This window comes from Geotrypetes seraphini, chromosome 13, assembly GCF_902459505.1.
Source record: "Geotrypetes seraphini chromosome 13, aGeoSer1.1, whole genome shotgun sequence".
NCBI classification, from domain to species: Eukaryota; Metazoa; Chordata; class Amphibia; order Gymnophiona; family Dermophiidae; genus Geotrypetes; species Geotrypetes seraphini.
This window is the reverse complement of record NC_047096.1, coordinates 23516922-23535050: the sequence shown is the minus strand read 5'-3', so window position 1 is coordinate 23535050 and position 18129 is coordinate 23516922. Positions and strand designations below refer to the sequence as shown.

Below are 18129 nucleotides of genomic sequence, written 5' to 3'. Positions count from 1 at the left end.
GATCGGGGGCCTCACCTGACCTTACAAGGAACATTGTCCCAGAATCTTGACGAGATCTCCAGGCAATTCTAACTATCCAGATCAATGCAAGAACTTGCAACTCTGGACTTAGAAGCATTTGATCTCCATTTTGTTACTCAGCACTAAGCCACTGATGCTTGTCTCTTTAAAGAGATTTCCCCTGTATGTGACTCTGCAAGGGTTACATCTTCCTATAAATATCTGTTCCCAGCAGGACTGCATCACTGAACTCTCCAGCCATCTGTTCCCATTTTTCCTTCCAAGATTGGAACATGCTGTGGAAGTTACAAACATTTAAAGAGTGCTCTGAAAATAGGCCTGTAGTGTGGTTAGCTTTGTACTAGTCACTACATGGATTGGGATGGGGAGAAGGAAGAAATTAAAAATGAGTGAATGGGGGCCAGGGTCAATCCACCTCAAGCACTTTCCTGTGTTTCATAACACAGAGAATCTGATGTTTTTGCTTATAAGTATCATCAGTGTACAGGCAGTCCCCGAGTTACAGACCCCCGACTTAAGTACGACTCACACATAAGAACGTGATCGGGGCTTCATTTGGTTTCACTGAGCATAGACTCCTTAAACTTCTCCTGTAGCAGATTCAGGAATGATGCAAGGCTACATTAAGAACAGTGTGTGGTTGTGCATGTACCTTAGAGGGAACACTGGTAGGGACAGTTAGCCCTTTTGTCAGCTGGGAGCAGAGGTAAGCAGCAAGAATCTTAAAATCTACAAGCTCTGAGTTACATACAAATCCGACTTAAGAACAGCTTTAAAAACGTAACTCGTTCTTAACCTGGGGACTGCCTGTATATGCAGCTGGGTTCATAGACAATGGCGCGAAAGACAAAAGCGCGCGCCGACAATTGAGCGCAGCGCGCGCTGCCGCACCGCTCTAAATTACAGTTTTTAGGGGCTCAGACGGGGGTATTGTTGGGGAACCCCCCCAGTTTACTTAATAGACATCGCGCCGGCGTTATGGGGGGTTTGGGGGTTGTAACCCTCCACATTTTACTGTAAACTGAACTTTTTCCCTAAAAACAGGGAAAAAGTGGTTTTCAGTAAAATGTGGGGGGTTACAACCCCCCACACCCCCCACAATGCGGCGCGATGTCTATTAAGTAAAGTGGGGGGGTTCCCCCCCCACACCCCCCGTCGGAGCACTAAAAACAGTAATTTAGAGCGGCGCTGCACGTGCTGCGCTCAATTGTCTGGGCGCGCCTTTGTCCCGGCGCGCTTTTGACCTGACACCATGCAGCTGTACTATCAGAACAGATGAAGAATTAATAAAAAAAAAAAAAAGTGTCCTCCTCATAGAGCTTACCATAAAACATTGAAAGAAACATTAAGAAAAGCAGAGTGGGTCAAGTGATTTATTCACAATCGCAGCAAAGGTTGCCGAGATTAGACCTGAATTTATGTGCGGGCAAATGTCACCATCTGCTCAGGTTAGTATTATAACTGTCTGGCTGTCGAATGTACCTGACAGTGCCCTATTCATCCCAAAAGAACACAGGCAAGGCAAGTTAATACAAAATAAAAAGCATAAGTAGTGCTCTAAGTAAAAAAAGAACCCCCCCCCCTCCTCCCCGACACACACACACACACAAAAGTACTGAAGTAAGTTAAGCGGATTATAAATCCATAAAGGGAAATAAGGAGGTGTCTCTCGTGCATTGGGACTAAAGCCAAGAAATACATCAGCACAACTATTCCTCTTTTGTCTCTCTCAATCTGTTCCTGTCTTCTTTCCACTGCTTCTCCTCACTGTCCCAGGGTCTCTCAATCTGTTCCTGTCCTTTCTCCACTGCTTCTGCCCATCACTTTCACCTTACTATCACAGGATTTCTTTCTTTCAATCTGTTCATGTCCTCTCCTCATTCTCTTCAATCACACTCTCTCTCTCATTTTTTTTCTCCTGTCCTCTCGCCACTGTTTCTCATGTTTCTCTCCATTTTTCCTGTCCTCTCTTCAGTTCTCATCCATGTTTCTCTTGACCCGTCATTACTCTCCCACAAATGCTGTCCTCTTCCAGCCTATCCCTGACTTTTCTCCTATGTATTGTCATTAGCAATCCTTTTTCTTCAAGGCTTGGTTTAGGTCCATCTGTTGTCTATTTATTTATAAAGCTCAAAAAGCGCTGAGTAGTAAAGAGGAATTAGAACTCCACATGCTCTAATCCCAACCCTGCCATTGACTTTGTTTGACTTTCCTGTGTTCCAGTGTTTTAGTATTTCTAATTCCCATCAGGTAATTCTGATCAGGTTATAACAGTATTACTGTTCTCCCTTGACTTCTAAAGATACATATAAGATATAGAATTCAAGAAACAGACTGTAGTATGACTGAAATATACTCATTATTAACATCTACTGCCACAGATTCCAAGTTCTCAAAGTCTCTTGTGTTTAAATTTGGCTGTTTATCTTTTATTCACATAAAAATGGGACTTCTGACCTTTGCTCTAAGGTCTGTGGTATATGTTCTTCTTAGCACAGGGCTGACCACAATGGTATAAGTCCAGGTCAGTGAAACCCTAGAAGACTCTAGTTTGTCTCAAGAAACTGGAAGTTGGAGGGGAAGGAAGCCTGCCTCTTGTCTTTGGTATCCAGTCATTGTGTGAAGATCCTTTTCCTGTACTCCTACAGAGCGCCATCATATTATAACGTGTTAGAAGAAACTCAGGCCTTCTCCTGTGCTCTCACAGTTGTAAGATTGTCTCTTAGAAGATGAATCTGCCATTCTTGATTCACCCGTTGAAGCCTCCCAAACATCTGCAGAGCCTCAAAAATCATCAAAGGAGCAGAGAGAGTCAGAATTGGTGTGGGAGAATTGCTCCGCAGCCCGATGCTGATGTCACTTGCGGCGCCCATGACAACAGAACGTTGAGTAAGCCCTCATTTGCCAAGAGCTAACCACTGAAGCCTCCAAACAACTGCAGCGGCCCAAACAGCAATGGAGGAGCGAAGTTGAGACCAAAATGGGAAAATTGCTTCAATCCACCCCCACAATGCTGACATCACTTGTGGCAACCATCTTCCAGGGCACCAGGAAGCCTCCAAATGACTGCAGTGGCCCAAAAAAAGCATTAAAAGAGCAGCACTGGTGAGAGAGAATTGCTCCCCCCGCCACCCGCCACCCCCCCCCCACCCCCCCGATGTTGATATCTGTTGTGGAACCTGCAATGACAATCTTCCAGGACACTGAGAAACAGGCAGAAAGTTGGGGAAGCCCCTCATCTACCAGGAGCTACCTGTTGAAGCTCCCAAATGACTGCAGCGGCCTAAAAAGCATTGGAAGTGCAGAGCGAGATGAGGCCGGCATGGGAACATCACTCTGCCTCCCTAACATTGACGTCACTTATGGCAACCATCTTCCAGTGGAATAAAGCAGGATGTTGGGGCAGTCCCTCATCCTCCAAACAGCTGCCTGTTGAAACCCTCCAATGACTGCAATAGCCCAAAAAGCATCGGAAGAGCAGAGAGAGTCAGGGCTGGTGTGGGAGAATTGCTCCACCTCTCCCCAATACTGACGTTACTCGCGGTGCCTGTTAAGACACATTTATAGCAACTAATCACACCTACAGGTTACAGTAAACCAACCTCTGAATGTGAGCCACTTGGCTTTTCTCAAAAATGTAACTCCTCCCCCCTCTCTCACATCCTAAAACCCTCTATATCTTCTTTACACTTAATCCTATAACCCTCCATTGGAGTTCCTTTCTTTCTCAGCCCTGTAAACCGTGCCGAGCTCTACGATTGCGGAGAAGGTGCGGTATACAAACCTAAGGTTTAGTTTAGTTTAGTTAGTGAGCCAACTCAGATACAACTACAGCGCCTAACCAAACTTACCTGCTATAGGGCACTAATCTCTGAATGTGAGTTCACTTAAATATATCTACAACACCCACCCAACTCTATCTTCTACAGTGAACTAACCAAAATGAGTTAGTATCTCATAATTCTCTGCCTACTGGTCAGCACCAGATGAACCAAAGCCTACTCCACCCCTCGCAACACTAGATCAAATAACCCCTCAAAACACACAGTCCCATCATGGAGTCATTCTATGATAAACTGCGCTGACCACATGCACTGGTAGGACCCCCAGATACCGAAAACCACACCACAATCATATCACTAAACCAAACCCGGACAACTTAATAAGGTTCCCAACCACTTACACTAATGAAGTTGTACTCACTTTAATCCCATGTTGATATGTTAATGTGAGATCAGTGGTCAACAAGATTGAAATCATAAAAGATCCGCTCAACAAACATTTTATTCCTAACTGAAACATGGATACCAATGCAATTTGACCCCAGATTACAACTACTCTGCCCAGTAGATTACAAAATTATAGAGAACTAGCTGCAGGGGCGGTGGTCTGGCAATACTGCACAAATCATCTTTTCACATCAAAATCATGGAATCTATAACTCTCACCTCACTAGAACTACTAATGGTAGAAATTAACAGTGACTGTTCCCAACATTCCATTTGCCGCGTACTATTCTACTTCTGCAGTTCTCGGCTTCATCTCAAGAACCATGGTACAATATGACTCCACTTTCATCATAGGAGACCTAAACCTGAAATTTCTCAATCTCTTAAATGAGATAGACCTCAAACCTTTGTTTCAACAACCCACACACAAAAAGGGCCATCAGTTAGATCTACTCACCTCCTCCATTTCCTTTTTTGCCATTGTGCAAGATTTGCTTGACCCCATTTGATCGTGATTGGCGTGTGTTTGTTATCTTTTATGCAGTTTGCTTTATACCTTAACCACCATGGACCCCTGAGGAAGGCGTGTTATCCGAAACATGGACCGTGTTGGGTCCCTTGGTTGGCTATAAGGTTATATATGTTACTGCATTTACTAATAAACAACGCCTGCATCTTGTACATTATCTGCAGTCTTGTTCGTCGTTTTCTGGTTGCTGTTGTTTACTGCAGACTACGTTGGATTTTCTTTCTCCCTTTTGTGCATTCATAAAAGCCATAACACAAACTTTACAAGCCTCTACAGTGGATGTCGCACATAGTAATGGAGATGAAATTCCGATTGTGGCCTTAAGCATTGTTATTTATTTATTTCATAGTACTGTATTTAGTATGCTGTTTTTCAATCATTACATCATCTCTTCTGTTTTCACACCATCTGTCACAAGACTATGCTTGACTTCTTAAAAGGTCTAGGCATAAGCAATACTTTTGTGGCCTGTTTTCTTCCTTCCTTGCTGATCGTTACCAGCAAGTTAGGTTTTGAGGCAATTTTCCCAGCAGGAAAGCACAGCTCTTCGGTGTACCACAGGGTTCTACACTGCCTGCAGTGCTGTTCAATATCCACTCACAGCTATTAGTCGGCATTTGGACAACTCCTGGCATCCAAGATCATTTTTATGCTGATGACATCCACATAATGTTTCCTTTTTGTGATAACACAAAAGCTGTCACTATCTGTGTTGCAAATTGTGTTAAGGCAGTTAATGAGTGGTGTGCAGCCAAGAAGTTGACTCTAAAACCTCCAGAAAACAGGCCTTACTGGCTACTTGTTGCCTTTTTCTGGACTTACTGATCTCTGATCTGAACATTTAAAGCAGTGGTCTCAAACTCAAACCCTTAGTGGGGCCACATTTTGGATTTGTAGGTACTTGGAGGGCCGCAGAAAAAATAGCTAATGTCTTATTAAAGAAACGACAACTTTGCATGAGGTAAAACTCTTTATAGTTTATAAATTTTTCCTTCAACAGTTAAAGGAAAGATTTATAAACTATAAAGAGTTTTACCTTATGCAAAATTGTCATTAACTATTTTTTCTGCGGCCCTCACATTTAAAGTTTAATATCTTTCCTTTCTCAAAACTGACACATTTCAATCACTATATTAAAAAGATAATCATTTTCCCTACCTTTGTTGGCTGGTGACTTTATTTTTCCGTGCTTTTAACTGTTTCCAGGGCCTTCTTGTCCATTGACTGTTTTTCTCTCCATCTTCACTTTCTGCCTTGCATCCATCTTTGGCATTAACTTAATATTCAATTTTTCTGCTTTCTTTTCAAAATCTACGTTTCCATGTCTTACCTTCCCTTCTATCTCTCTCTTCTTCCGTCCCTATTTCCATGGTCTGACATCTCTTTCTTTCCTTTCTCTCCCTCCCTCCATCCTTCCTTCCTTTCCCTTGGTCTGGCATCTGTCTCCTTCCATCCCCCAACTTTTTATTTATTTCGCCCTGCCCCCTTCTTTCTTTCTCTCTCTCTCTCCATGCCCGCCCTTTCTTTCTGTCTTTCTCTCTCCATGCCCCTTTCTGTCTGTGTCCCATCTCCCTTCTTTCTTTCTGTCTCCCTGTCCCCCCCCCTTTCTTTCTTTATTTCTCCCTGCCCTCCCCCAAGCCACCACCGCCGCAATCGGGGAACAGGCCAGCGCCGAGGTCTTGGCTCTCCTTACTTATCTTCCCCAGCGCAGGGCCGACAATTCTCGCCACCCGACGTCAATTCTAACGTCGGAGAGGAAGTTCTGGGTCAGCCAGGCAGCGATTGGCTGGCCCGAAACTTCCTCCCCGACATTAGAATTGGTCAGCTCCGAGCTGGGGAAGATAAGCAGGAAGAGCTAAGACCTCAGCGCTAGCCTGTTCCCCGATTGCGGTGGCTTGAGGGAGGGCAGTGAGAAGGGAAGGGAAGCAGATTGGGGACCCCTGCTTTAGGTGAGCCGCAGTCGCAATCTGTATGCAATTGTCCTCTCCACAATCGGAAAAATTGTGAAGTGGAGAGGACAGATTGCGGGCCGCAAAATAGTCCCTGGGGGCCGCATGCAGCCCATGGGTCGCATGTTTGAGACCGCTGATTTAAAGGTATCAATAACCTTCTGCTATTCCTAAAGACCCTTTGGAGTGATGCTTGATTCTAAACCAACGATGGCCAGATTAAGACTGCAGTCGCCACATCTTAAAAAGATATAGCAACATTAGAAAAGGTACAGAGAAGGATGACCCAAGCGAAAAAGGAAATTACCGTAAGTGAGTAAAGGCTAAAGAGTTTAGGGCTCTTTTCAAAGGGGGATGATATAGTATGATGGAAGTCTATAAAATAACAAGTAATCATGAATGAATTGGTTGTTTACGCTTTTATAAAGTATAAAGACCAGAAGGCATGCATTCAGAGCTGAAAATGTTGCCCATTTCCAGGAAGGAGACTTTTTGACCAATTCTGGTTTTAAACACATGCCAAAGTAGTCCCTGATTCTACCCACTGAAATTACAGATATGGGTATTAGATCCCTAGTATGTGTCGTGATAGGACAAAATCTTGTACCAGAAAAAAAAACCTTGTACTATAACTATGGAAAATTGTAACCTGTTAACTATTTATTATGTATTTTAACCTGTAACCCGTCCTGAGCTCTTTAGGGGCAACAGGATAGAAAACGAATAAAATAAATAGAATCAATGAGGCAGATCCCATACCACATCAGAATGACGTCATTAGAAATCCAAGACTGGCCTAAGTCAACCTCCTGGAACTGGTTAATTTAGAACAGAGGTGTCCAACCTGCCGCCTGAGGGCCGCATGCAGCCCAGTGAAGTATTTTGTGCGGTCTCGGTCGAAGGTGATGCAGTGTTTTCCTCTGCTGCCCCCGGGTGTTTACCGCCTTGCTGGCTCCCTCCTCTGTCTTGCTGCGGCGTTTGCGCAGCCCCCGAAACATTTTTTTCGGCCAATGCGGCCCAGGGAATTCAAAAGGTTGGACACCCCTGATCTAGAAGTTCTGTGCATTGAAGGTACTAAGTACCGTAATACATATAAAACAAATCAAAGCAAAATATTTTTCAATTTAATTAAACCCCAGAATTTGTTGCCAGGGATGCAATAAAAACTATTAGCATAGCTGTGTTTAAAAAGTCTGAACAAGTTTTTAGAAGAAAAGTCCGTAAGCCATTATTAAGGTGGGCCTTGAGAAAATCCACTGCTTATTTATGGGATAAGCTGCAGAAAATCTGTTTTACTCTTTTGGGATCTTGATAAGTACTTGTGACCTGGATTGATCACTGTTGGAAACAGGACACTGCCCAATATAGAAAGTCTAATATTCTTATGTATTGTTTACTGTTACGACTCTGGCATTTCTGATAATTTCAGGGAAATCTTGCAGGTTGTTTACTGTTAACATATTTTATTTCAGCTTCCTCATGCCACTCACCCAGGCATTACAGACAATTCAAAATGCCACGGCTCACCTGCTTTTTGGGCCTTCATTATTAGATCATGTCATGCCAGTTTAGCGAAGGATTAGGTTCAAGACAGCCATACTGATGCATCGAGCACTGTGGGGCTTGAACCTGAATACGGTCATAAGTCTTTCCATGAATACTCCCCCTCCCATTGTCTTAGATGCGCTGGTAATGTGGGTTTGACTGGAGAATGGCACGAGGACAAATTTGTCTCCGTCCCTGCAGGAATTCAATTTCCCCGTCCCATCCCCGCAAGTTTTGTCACTGCTCCTGTCCCATTCTGCAAGTTCCATCCTCTTCTGCACAAGCCTCGAACACTTAAGTGTTTAAGGCTTGTGCAGATGAGGATGGAACTTGCAGGAATGGGGCAGGGACAGGAAAAGAACTTGCAGGGACAGGATGGGAAAATGAGTTCCTGCGGGGACGGGGAAAATTTTGGCCCCCTGTCATTCTCTAGTTTTGACTATTCCTTCCTTGAAAACACCACATCTTGTCAATTTAAATTCAAAGACCTTTATTGTTGGTGGTGTTATACTATGGAAAAATTTACCCAAGGAGCTCTGACAAATTGATGCCTTCCTACTCTTTCTGAAGACAGTGAAACCCTTCTTTTTCCCTGCTTTAACAATGACGTAAAGAGCAGATAAGTAGTTAGAGAAAAAAGGAAGCAATAAAAAATAGAAGCAGATAGAAAGGGCTGAGGAATGAAAGGTATTTTTAAAAATCCTTTGTGCATTTTTTCTCCATGGTAATCATTTTATAAAATTTTCCATGTGTAAAGCCGGTTCTAGATGCAGAAAAGGACTTTTATATAATTGCATGACCACATTGCTCATGTAAAAAGTATGTGCCCCATTCAGTGTACCTACATAAGATGAGATATGTTTTTCACTAACTTTAAATTATATATATATATTTAAAAGTTAAGAAAATTATTCTATAGGCTAATGAGGAGGCTGGCTACTTACAGGCTCGAGTGTCACATGAAATATGACGCCCAAATGTAGCCGCTGAGGCCACATGAAGTTTGCTGAAGAATTTTACAATGATTTGCTACGAGATGATTAAGTATTTATGAAACTCCTGTAAGCAACAAGTGATACTGAAAATATTTAAATACAAACAGAGTGTGGCACTAGCTAAGTTGATTATTACTGAATATTGTCTTCACTCAAAGTTAAATATACTGAAGCCATTTATTTTGAAAAGTTCCTTCTAGGACATCTTGGAAAAGGTTCGATTATCGCTACAAGACATCCAAGTTAAGCACACCCAAAACCTACCCATAACACGCACAGCGGTCAAAACCTCTTGCTAAATATCCAGGAAATCGTTTTTGATAGGCAATTGGAAGTCCCAGTGATTAGGACATCAAAGTGCCAACTCAGGCATTTTTGGGGTCATTTTAAGTGTTTGATTATGAGCCCCAAAGGGCTTACAATTGGCACCTTTTTGAACCTCCTCATGTGTACATCTGTGTCTATTTTATGTACACTAATACTGTATATTTTTTTAAAGTTGCACCCCACCAAGTGCCGTATTTTCAGATCAGTAGCTATAAGTAAATACAATCAAATGAAACAGAAGCAAAGACCACACAATAAAGTCCCCGTGGCGTGCTTCTGACAGCTCATGATAAACAACCGCTCCTGTAGGACCCAGCAGTGGAGTAGCCTTGCTCTGCAAGTATAAATCTCTCCCTTTGGGTTTATCTTTTATGGGGAGAAAAGGCTTGGACTTCAGTTCTAGGAGTGAACAAAGATTTATGCAGGGATAATGAAAAGCGTGCGTCAAGTTGTCTATCCAGAGGTACACAGTGGGCAAAAGCTGAAAGGAAAAAAAAAATTGAGAAAGCTGTCCAGGAGTCTAAAGCAGTTCAGAGGAGGAGAAGTGTAAAATCAATAAATCAAAGGAGGGATTCAAGTATTTGAAGGAACAAAATACCAACAGAGTCATTGGGGAGTCAAGAAGGCCAGTTCAAGTCCATAGGAAATGCCAAGTCCATAGACAGGGCAGCAAGAGGTCTCGGGAGAGTGCAGACAGAAGGATCAAAAGACTGAAACTAAATCTTGTGGATCTGCTCATTTATTTGCATTGTTTTGCTTTGAACAAACTTATTTGGGAACACTGTAATTGTACCTGAAGGGAGTAGCTCTATAAAGTGAGTAGCTCTATAAAGTGAGTGATATTGGTAAGGCATCCAGGTCCGGATTAATCCTTTTATAAGTTCTAGGCAAACAAGCATGTTGGGCACTCCACCTCCACTACCACCACCCCCATCATAATACAGATTTTAATTATCCCACAAACAGGGTGGTTTCGACTGTCAAGAGGTAAACGGCTGGAGAAGAAAACAGCTGGAAAGAAGTACTGCTTGCTGACTGGGGAGAAGGTGGGGAGAATTGACAGGCCTCTAGGGTAGCTCGAGCCCACCCCACCCCCAATCTGCTATAGGAACCTTAACACCTATCAGAAGACCCTTCCTAAACATTTAGGCTCTAGTCATGTGCCATTTACCTGTGCCGTAATTCTATGCTGTATGCATCAGTTCCGCACATACTGTAAATGTCTACAGTAGGAGCATAAACACTAATATGTGGCATATACACACGGAAGAGCTATTCTGTAACTCCATCAAATTTCTGATAGCATGTAGTTTGCAGATAGGCGTGCACATAGGCAGAGCACACAATGACATGCGTAACTTACAGAAACTAAGTTATGTGCATATCTCCCGATTTACTCTAGCTCTTCATTTATTTATTTTTCTATACCATTCTCCCAGGGGAGCTCAGAACGGTTTACATTAATTTATTCAGGTACTCTAAGCATTTTTCCCTGTCTAGCCTACTGGGCTCACAATCTATCTAATGTACCTGGGGCAATGGGGTGATTAAGTGACTTGCCCAGGGTCACAAGGAGCAGTGTGGGTTTGAACCCAGAACCTCAGGGTGCTGAGGCTGTAACTTTAACCTCTGTGCCACTTTAGAAATCATAATGTAGTAAAAGTGAGCCAAGTATAGGACAATCAAGCCATTGTGACATCACTGATGAGGTTGGCTCTCAAGCATGGGTGGCATGAGGCATTATGACATCACAATACCAGCTCTGGTTACCAGAGACAGAAACTTCACACTATTTATTTATTCAATTTTCTATACCATTCTCCCATGGGAGCTCAGAATGGTTTACATTAATTTATTCAGGTACTCTAAGCATTTTTCCCTGTCTGTCCAGGCAGGCTCACAATTTACCTAATATACCTGGGGCAATGGGGGGATTAAGTGACTTGCCCAGAGTCACAAGGAGCAATGTGGGCTTGAACACACAACCTCAGGGTGCTGAGGCTGTAGCTTTAACCACTGCGCCACACATGCTCCTGCCCAAGTGTATATGCATTTAATTGCTCTCTTAAACTAGCATTCTCCCTCACTGGCAGGAAAATGCTCAAAACCTAATGCCAGCACTAGAGGCGATTAGCACCAGAACAGTGCTGGCGTTGGGGTGTGCAGAATGCCCTAATGGTTTCAGCGCAAGTGCTGAAACCATTACTGCAGACCACTTTTAAATGCATGCAAACACATTCAGACGTGGTCATTAGTAAGCATGTCATATGTTTAAAAGAAAAACAGGCTTTAGCATCAGAAAACTAATGCCTGATCCAGGGCAGCATTGAGGGTTGGTAGAGACATCCCTTCTCTCCAACCAACCCAACCACCATACCCCAAACAGGCTTCCCAAAAACCCTAGTCTTGTTGGTCCAGTGGGACCCAAGACTCCCAGCCCTCCCTGAGGCAGGACCCCAGTCCAAGCCCAACTCTCTAACCCCCTGAGGCAGCACCTGACCCTATCTCTTCCCCACCCCTAAGGCAGCAGCCCAACCCAGATATCCCCTTCCCTCAGCAGGACCCCCCCCCAGTGGCTTAGGAACCCAACAAACAGCTCTGATGTATCTTTAGAAACCAAGAAGGCGGGAGGGAGTAGGCATCCTTCCCTCCTCTCTCGGGGATATCATCCTCAAAATGGTAGCGCCTTTGCCCTGCCTGGTGCATTCTGAGGTACACTGGATGGAGCCTAACTACCAAAAGAGAGACTCTAGAAAGAATACACTAGACGGCTATTTCAATCTGTACCTTACGATGAGAAACCACTGGTGTTGAAAGAAGAAGTCTAAGCAGCATTGAAAGCTTTATCAAACAACAAAGTATTGAGCACGGATGGCATTCCCATTAAAATATTTACAGCAATCAGATGTAGGCGTTATAATACTTCCAAGACTCTGCCAGGAAATTTGGATGACACCATCCTGGTAGATTGACTAAAAATATCTGGCAAGGTTGAAAAGAGTCAACTCAAAAGAAGTCCAGCAATAAAAACAGCTATGGATGCCATTCTATCCGCAATTAGCCACCTGACTGAACAGAGTTCAGAGCAACTATCCACAGTGTTTGACTGAGCAGACACTGACTTGATGGCATTTAAGAACAAGCCAGTCTTCTATAAGAAAAGGTGCTTACTTTCTTTTATACAATGTGTGCCAATCATCAGCTCTCTGGGCACACTTACATACACACTTATAAATAAATAAATAAATACATACACACATATAAATACATATACACATATAAATACATGTGCACATATAAATACATATACACATAAGAACAGACCAGAGGTCTATCGTTGGGTCAGACCAGAGGTCCATCGCGCCCGGCAGCCCGCTCCCGCGGCGGCCCATCAGGTCCATGACCTGTAAAGTGATTCTTTGTCTGAAACCCTTCATTCCCCTTTTCCCTTCATAGTCCTATCTCTACCCCTATCTGTATTCCTCAATCACCGAATCCTTCAGGAATTTATCCAATCCCTCTTTGAAACCCCATAATGTACTCTGTCCTATCACATCCTCCGGAAGCACATTCCAGGTGTCCACCACCCTCTGAGTGAAAAAGAATTTCCTAGCATTGGTTCTGAACCTGTCCCCTTGTTCTTGTGGTTCCCAATAGGGTGAAGAATCTGTCCCTCTCCACCTTCTCTATGCCCTTCATATAAATACAGTCATGTGAAAAAATTAGGACATCCCATGAAATATTCAGTTCTTTCTTAAGAAATGTTCACATATCGATGTCAAATCTTTTTTTTTTTTTTTTTTTAATCTCTGGAAAAGAAAGTGATATAATTGCACAAGTTTTAAAGTTACAAAGCTCTTACCAATATGAGGTTAATCAGTAGAATCAATTTTGGGGCAACATAGCATGATAGTAAAGTATATGAATTTTTAAAAAAGTCCGTGTCAAAACCAAATGCTGCCAAGCCTGGCCAGGATAGTCCTCTCATGTCCATCTATCGAAGAGCCCATTTCAGTGCTCATGACTCGGCCTCATCAAGATCCTGTACTAGGCAGAAGTTATCCTTAAGCAATGGGCAAGTGGTTTGCTCTCATCATATGTCAGGCCTGGCTGGGGGTCCTTATTTTGTCATGTCATCCCTTGACCTGCCAAGAGTTTTGGGGTACAGAGGCAATTTAGGGCCTTCTAGGTGGTCAATTCCTCTTCCGTCCCTGCAGGAAGCTGCTGAGTTGTTCCCATACCCATGCTAATCCCATGATCTTTGTGAGCTCACACATGCACAATCATAAGAACATAAGAAGCGCCATCTCCGCAACAGACCCTAGATCCATCAAGTCTGGCGATCCGCACATGCGGAGGCCCCACCAGGTGTACCCTGGCATAGTTTTGGTCCCTATATCGCTCCAAACTTCTCGTAAAGAGAAGTGCATCTAGCCTACCCCTACCCATGTCACTTCATGCCACTCATAAGGAGATGTACATCTAACTTACCCTTAAATCTTAGAATGGTGGATTCCGCAATTACTTCTTCTGGGAGAGCATTCCAGGTGTCCACCACTCATTACGTAAAGCAGAACTTCCTGATATTTGTCTTGAACTTGTCCCCCCCTTAGCTTCAGCCCATGTCCTCTTGTCCGTGCCACATTGGACATTGTAAATTCTGCTCTATTTTGTCGATTCCTTTCAGTATTTTGAATGTCTCGATCATATCCCCTCGTAGTCTCCTTTTCTCAAGGGAGAACAACCCCAGTCTCTTAAGTCTTTCCTCGTAATCCAGGTTCTCCATACCTTTCACCAGCTTTGTTGCTCGTCTCTGCACCCTCTCTAGCAGTATGATATCCTTCTTTAGGTATGGAGACCAATGCTGGACGCAGTATTCCAAGTGTGGTCTGACCATCGCTCTATAAAGCGGCATTATGACTTTCTCCGATCTACATACACTATCAAGCCGCTAAATCAAAAATAACATTTGTATATCAAATCAAACAAAAGTCATTGTAGCTGGAAATATTCACTTTATCAAGAAGAAGTAAATGTTAGAGGTCTCTGGTAAGTCCCAGGGCAGTCTTGTAACTCCAGTCTAGCAAAATTTGTGTTTATAATAAAGAAAAGGCAAGAAAGATACAAAAAAGGACATACAGAACAAAAGCCCTGGAAGCTGAGAGAAAAATAAAGCTGCAAGTTACAAACTTCTCCCTTTCTATCTCCTTTGTCAATTTTTAGGGCATAACTGAAATGCCACTTGTCCGACTCAGCAAGCAGAATCTTTTTTTGTTTTGTTTCAAAAGTCATGACAGCATAAAAAAAATGTAATAAAGTTTAGAACAGGACTGGTAGCCTCAGCTCAGACAAGTAACATATGAGGGGGTGCTGTAAAGTTTTCAGCCCAACCCATCAACTTCCTAAATTCTGAGCATTATTTTGCCACTGAGGCTGAAGAGAGTTATGTCATTAAGTGCCAATTTGCAGGTACGAAATTCTATGTTTTGACATTGTTTCAGATCATTGATTGAACCATATCCACGTCGTTCTCTTCTTAGTTTGCTGAGAACTTTTCAGCAATCCCTCAAAGTTTGAAGACTTTCAGTCTCTGGTAACCAGAGCTAAGATTGTGATGTCATAATGCCTCATTCCACCAATAAGAGCCGACCTCATCAGTGATGTCACAATGGCTTGATTGTCTTATACTTGGCTCACTTTTTTTTTTACATATGAGGGGGTGCTGAAAAGTTCTCAGCCCAACAACCAACCTCCTAAATTCTAAGTGTTATTTTGCTACTGTAACTGAAAAGAATGTTATCTTATTTCATTAAGTGCCAATTTGCAGGTACGAAATTCTATGTTTTGATATTGTTTCAGATCATTGATTGAACCATATCCATGTCGTTCTCTTCTCAGTTGGGCTGAGAACTTTTCATCACCCTCTTATACAGTAGCTATGATAGTAGATAAGACATGCAGAGGCTTAGGGGACTGGAGTCAAGTTCTTCAATGACAAGTAAACAGGGGAGAAGCCTTTTTATAAAAGCAAACCTCCACTTAAAGTCCCAACGTCCTCTTTTCTACAAAATTATTTTATTCTCTCTTAGCAGAAAGTTCTTGGAGTGTAACAGAGCATATATTTAATCCCAAAATTGTTCTAAGTGGAAATCTACTGTAATTATGGTATATTTATACCATATATCTGGGCTCAATTACCATGATATAAAACATTTCAGAAACTTCCAGGAAACATTAAACTTCTAGGAACCACTATAACGAGCTATTTTTAGAACGATAAGTACTGGGCTAGCATTAGAATGCAGTGATGCAACAGGCCATCTCCGGCCATCAATGAGACTGAAGTCACAGTCAGATGTGAAAGCAACCTTAATAGCTGAAATGTTAAATTGTCCAGTGACATGTTTTTTTAGTCTTCTAATACATTTTACCATAACGCTTGGCCAATTATCAGCACAGATGCATTCTTATTTATTTCTCTGTCAAAGAGGAGGAACTTTTGATTGTGTTTAATGTGCTTAGGTTTTCAAGAAATGCATGCACTTGCAAAATAATTTGGGGAAGGAACAAAAGAGGGTGTAACTTTAAAAAAAAGAGCCATCTATAAAGGCACAATCATAGCTATCGTGATGCAACTTATTTTTCTCCTCCCACCTCATGAATCTATCTGAGAAAAGAGGATCCTAATGATTAACCAACAGAATAACCGTTTATAAAAATGCTAGCACGGTTTTTAGCACTGGCCGTGGCGGTAACAGCTCCAATGCTCATAGGAATTCTAAACTAAACCTTAGGTTTGTATACCGCGCCATCTCCGCAAGCGCAGAGCTCGGCACGGTTTACAGAATTAAGAGGAAAGGAACTACAATGAAGGATAAAGGAGAGGGACTAAGAGGAAAGAGAGGGACAGAATACTGGAGAATGGGAGGTGATTAGATGTTTGCAAAGAGCCAAGTTTTCAAGTGTTTGCGGAAGGATTGGAAGGAGCTTGAGTTTCTGAGTGGGGATGAGAGGTTGTTCCAGAGTTCTGTGGTTCTAAAGGGGAGGGATGTTCCAAGTTTTCCTGCGCGGGATATACCTTTTATAGAGGGGAATGATAGTTTCAGTTTTTGGGAGGGTCTGGTGGAGTGTGGTTTTGAGGAATTCCAAAAGAGTGGGATAACGAGAGGAAGGACGCCATGTACGATCTTGAATGCTAAGCAGGCACATTTAAAGAGGACTCTGGAGTGTACTGGAAGCCAGTGAAGCTTGGAGAGGAGTGGGGAGACATGATCAAACTTGCCTTTTGCGAAAATAAGCTTAGCCGTGGCGTTCTGAATTAGCTGAAGTCTATGGAGGTTTTTCTTAGTTAGGCTTATATAGATGGAGTTGCAGTAGTCCAGTCTAGAGAGGATAGTAGATTGAACGAGGACGTCAGAGCTATTTCCGCTGTGGCTGGTGCTAAAAACCGCGCTACAGTTTTGTAAAAAGGATGGGGGTAACTTGCAGGATCAGGATTAAATCTAAGACAAAGTCAATAGGGCAGAAGCATAAACACTATCTGTAAAATCAGCTTACAAGTTAAGTTTTGAAATAGTGCACCTATTGCCCCAGACTTTAATTTTCTGTAGCTTCCGAAAGGGTAAAGACCGAGTCCTCATTTTCCCCTGGACACTTTAAACATGAGTCTGTTTTCTCATTTCAGACACAGTGGATATTAACCCTTTATTTGGCATTGTAGCGCAGATGCAACGTGTGTTTCTATGGCTCTTACCTGCATCTCCAAATGCCCTGTTACTTGGCACTGTTGCTTTCGCTCAACATCAAGTTACGTAAAGCAGCCATTTCACCATCTGCCAATTAAAGGGTTAAGATGCAGAGCAGCCCAGCAGTGAGATAAGTAATACCCGGGTCTTCTTTACTGACCCCAAATTCTATATATGGCACCTAAATAAAACGGATACTCATCAGAACAGAGCATTGCACGATTCTATAAAAGGTACCCACTATATTTGGAAAGGCGCTTAGTGGCTGTACGCAGCATGACATTTATGCGTGCCCATTTAAGCCAAGAAAAACCAGGCCTAAATACCTTCGCCTAAGTTGTGCATAAATTGGGCGTATTCTACAATGCAATGTACCCAAGTTTTAGGAACACCCAAGATCTGCCCATGCTGGTCTGGTTGTTTCTGAATGCTCCTTCCCGGCCACGCCCCCTTTAGAGATTTGCGCACCAGAAGTGACACACCAATTTATAGAATATGCCTACAACTGCGCTTGCTTCTAATTAGCGCTAATTAGCATCAATTATGTTTTAATTGCCAATTATCAGCGTTGATTGCCTTGTTAAACAATTAAGTTGAGCATACAAATTGGTTATGCACACTGATTTGTAAGTGCAACTTAGGATGTCATACACAGAATTTGGGCCTGAGGGAATAATTCTCTATTCTTAGGCACCAGGATGACGTTTGCAAAGGTTACACATGCAAATTATACACTAGTGCTAGTTATATGCCTAATTGAAGTGTTAAATTAGCTGCTAATTGACTAAC

The 18129-nt window shown here is 42.6% G+C and overlaps 1 protein-coding gene across 7 annotated transcripts in view; it reads right to left on the bottom strand.

The window, feature by feature from the left end:
• The window catches only part of BCL9L (BCL9 like), a 237925-nt gene that overhangs the window by 114210 nt on the left and 105586 nt on the right, over window positions 1-18129 (bottom strand). The window lies entirely within an intron of this gene.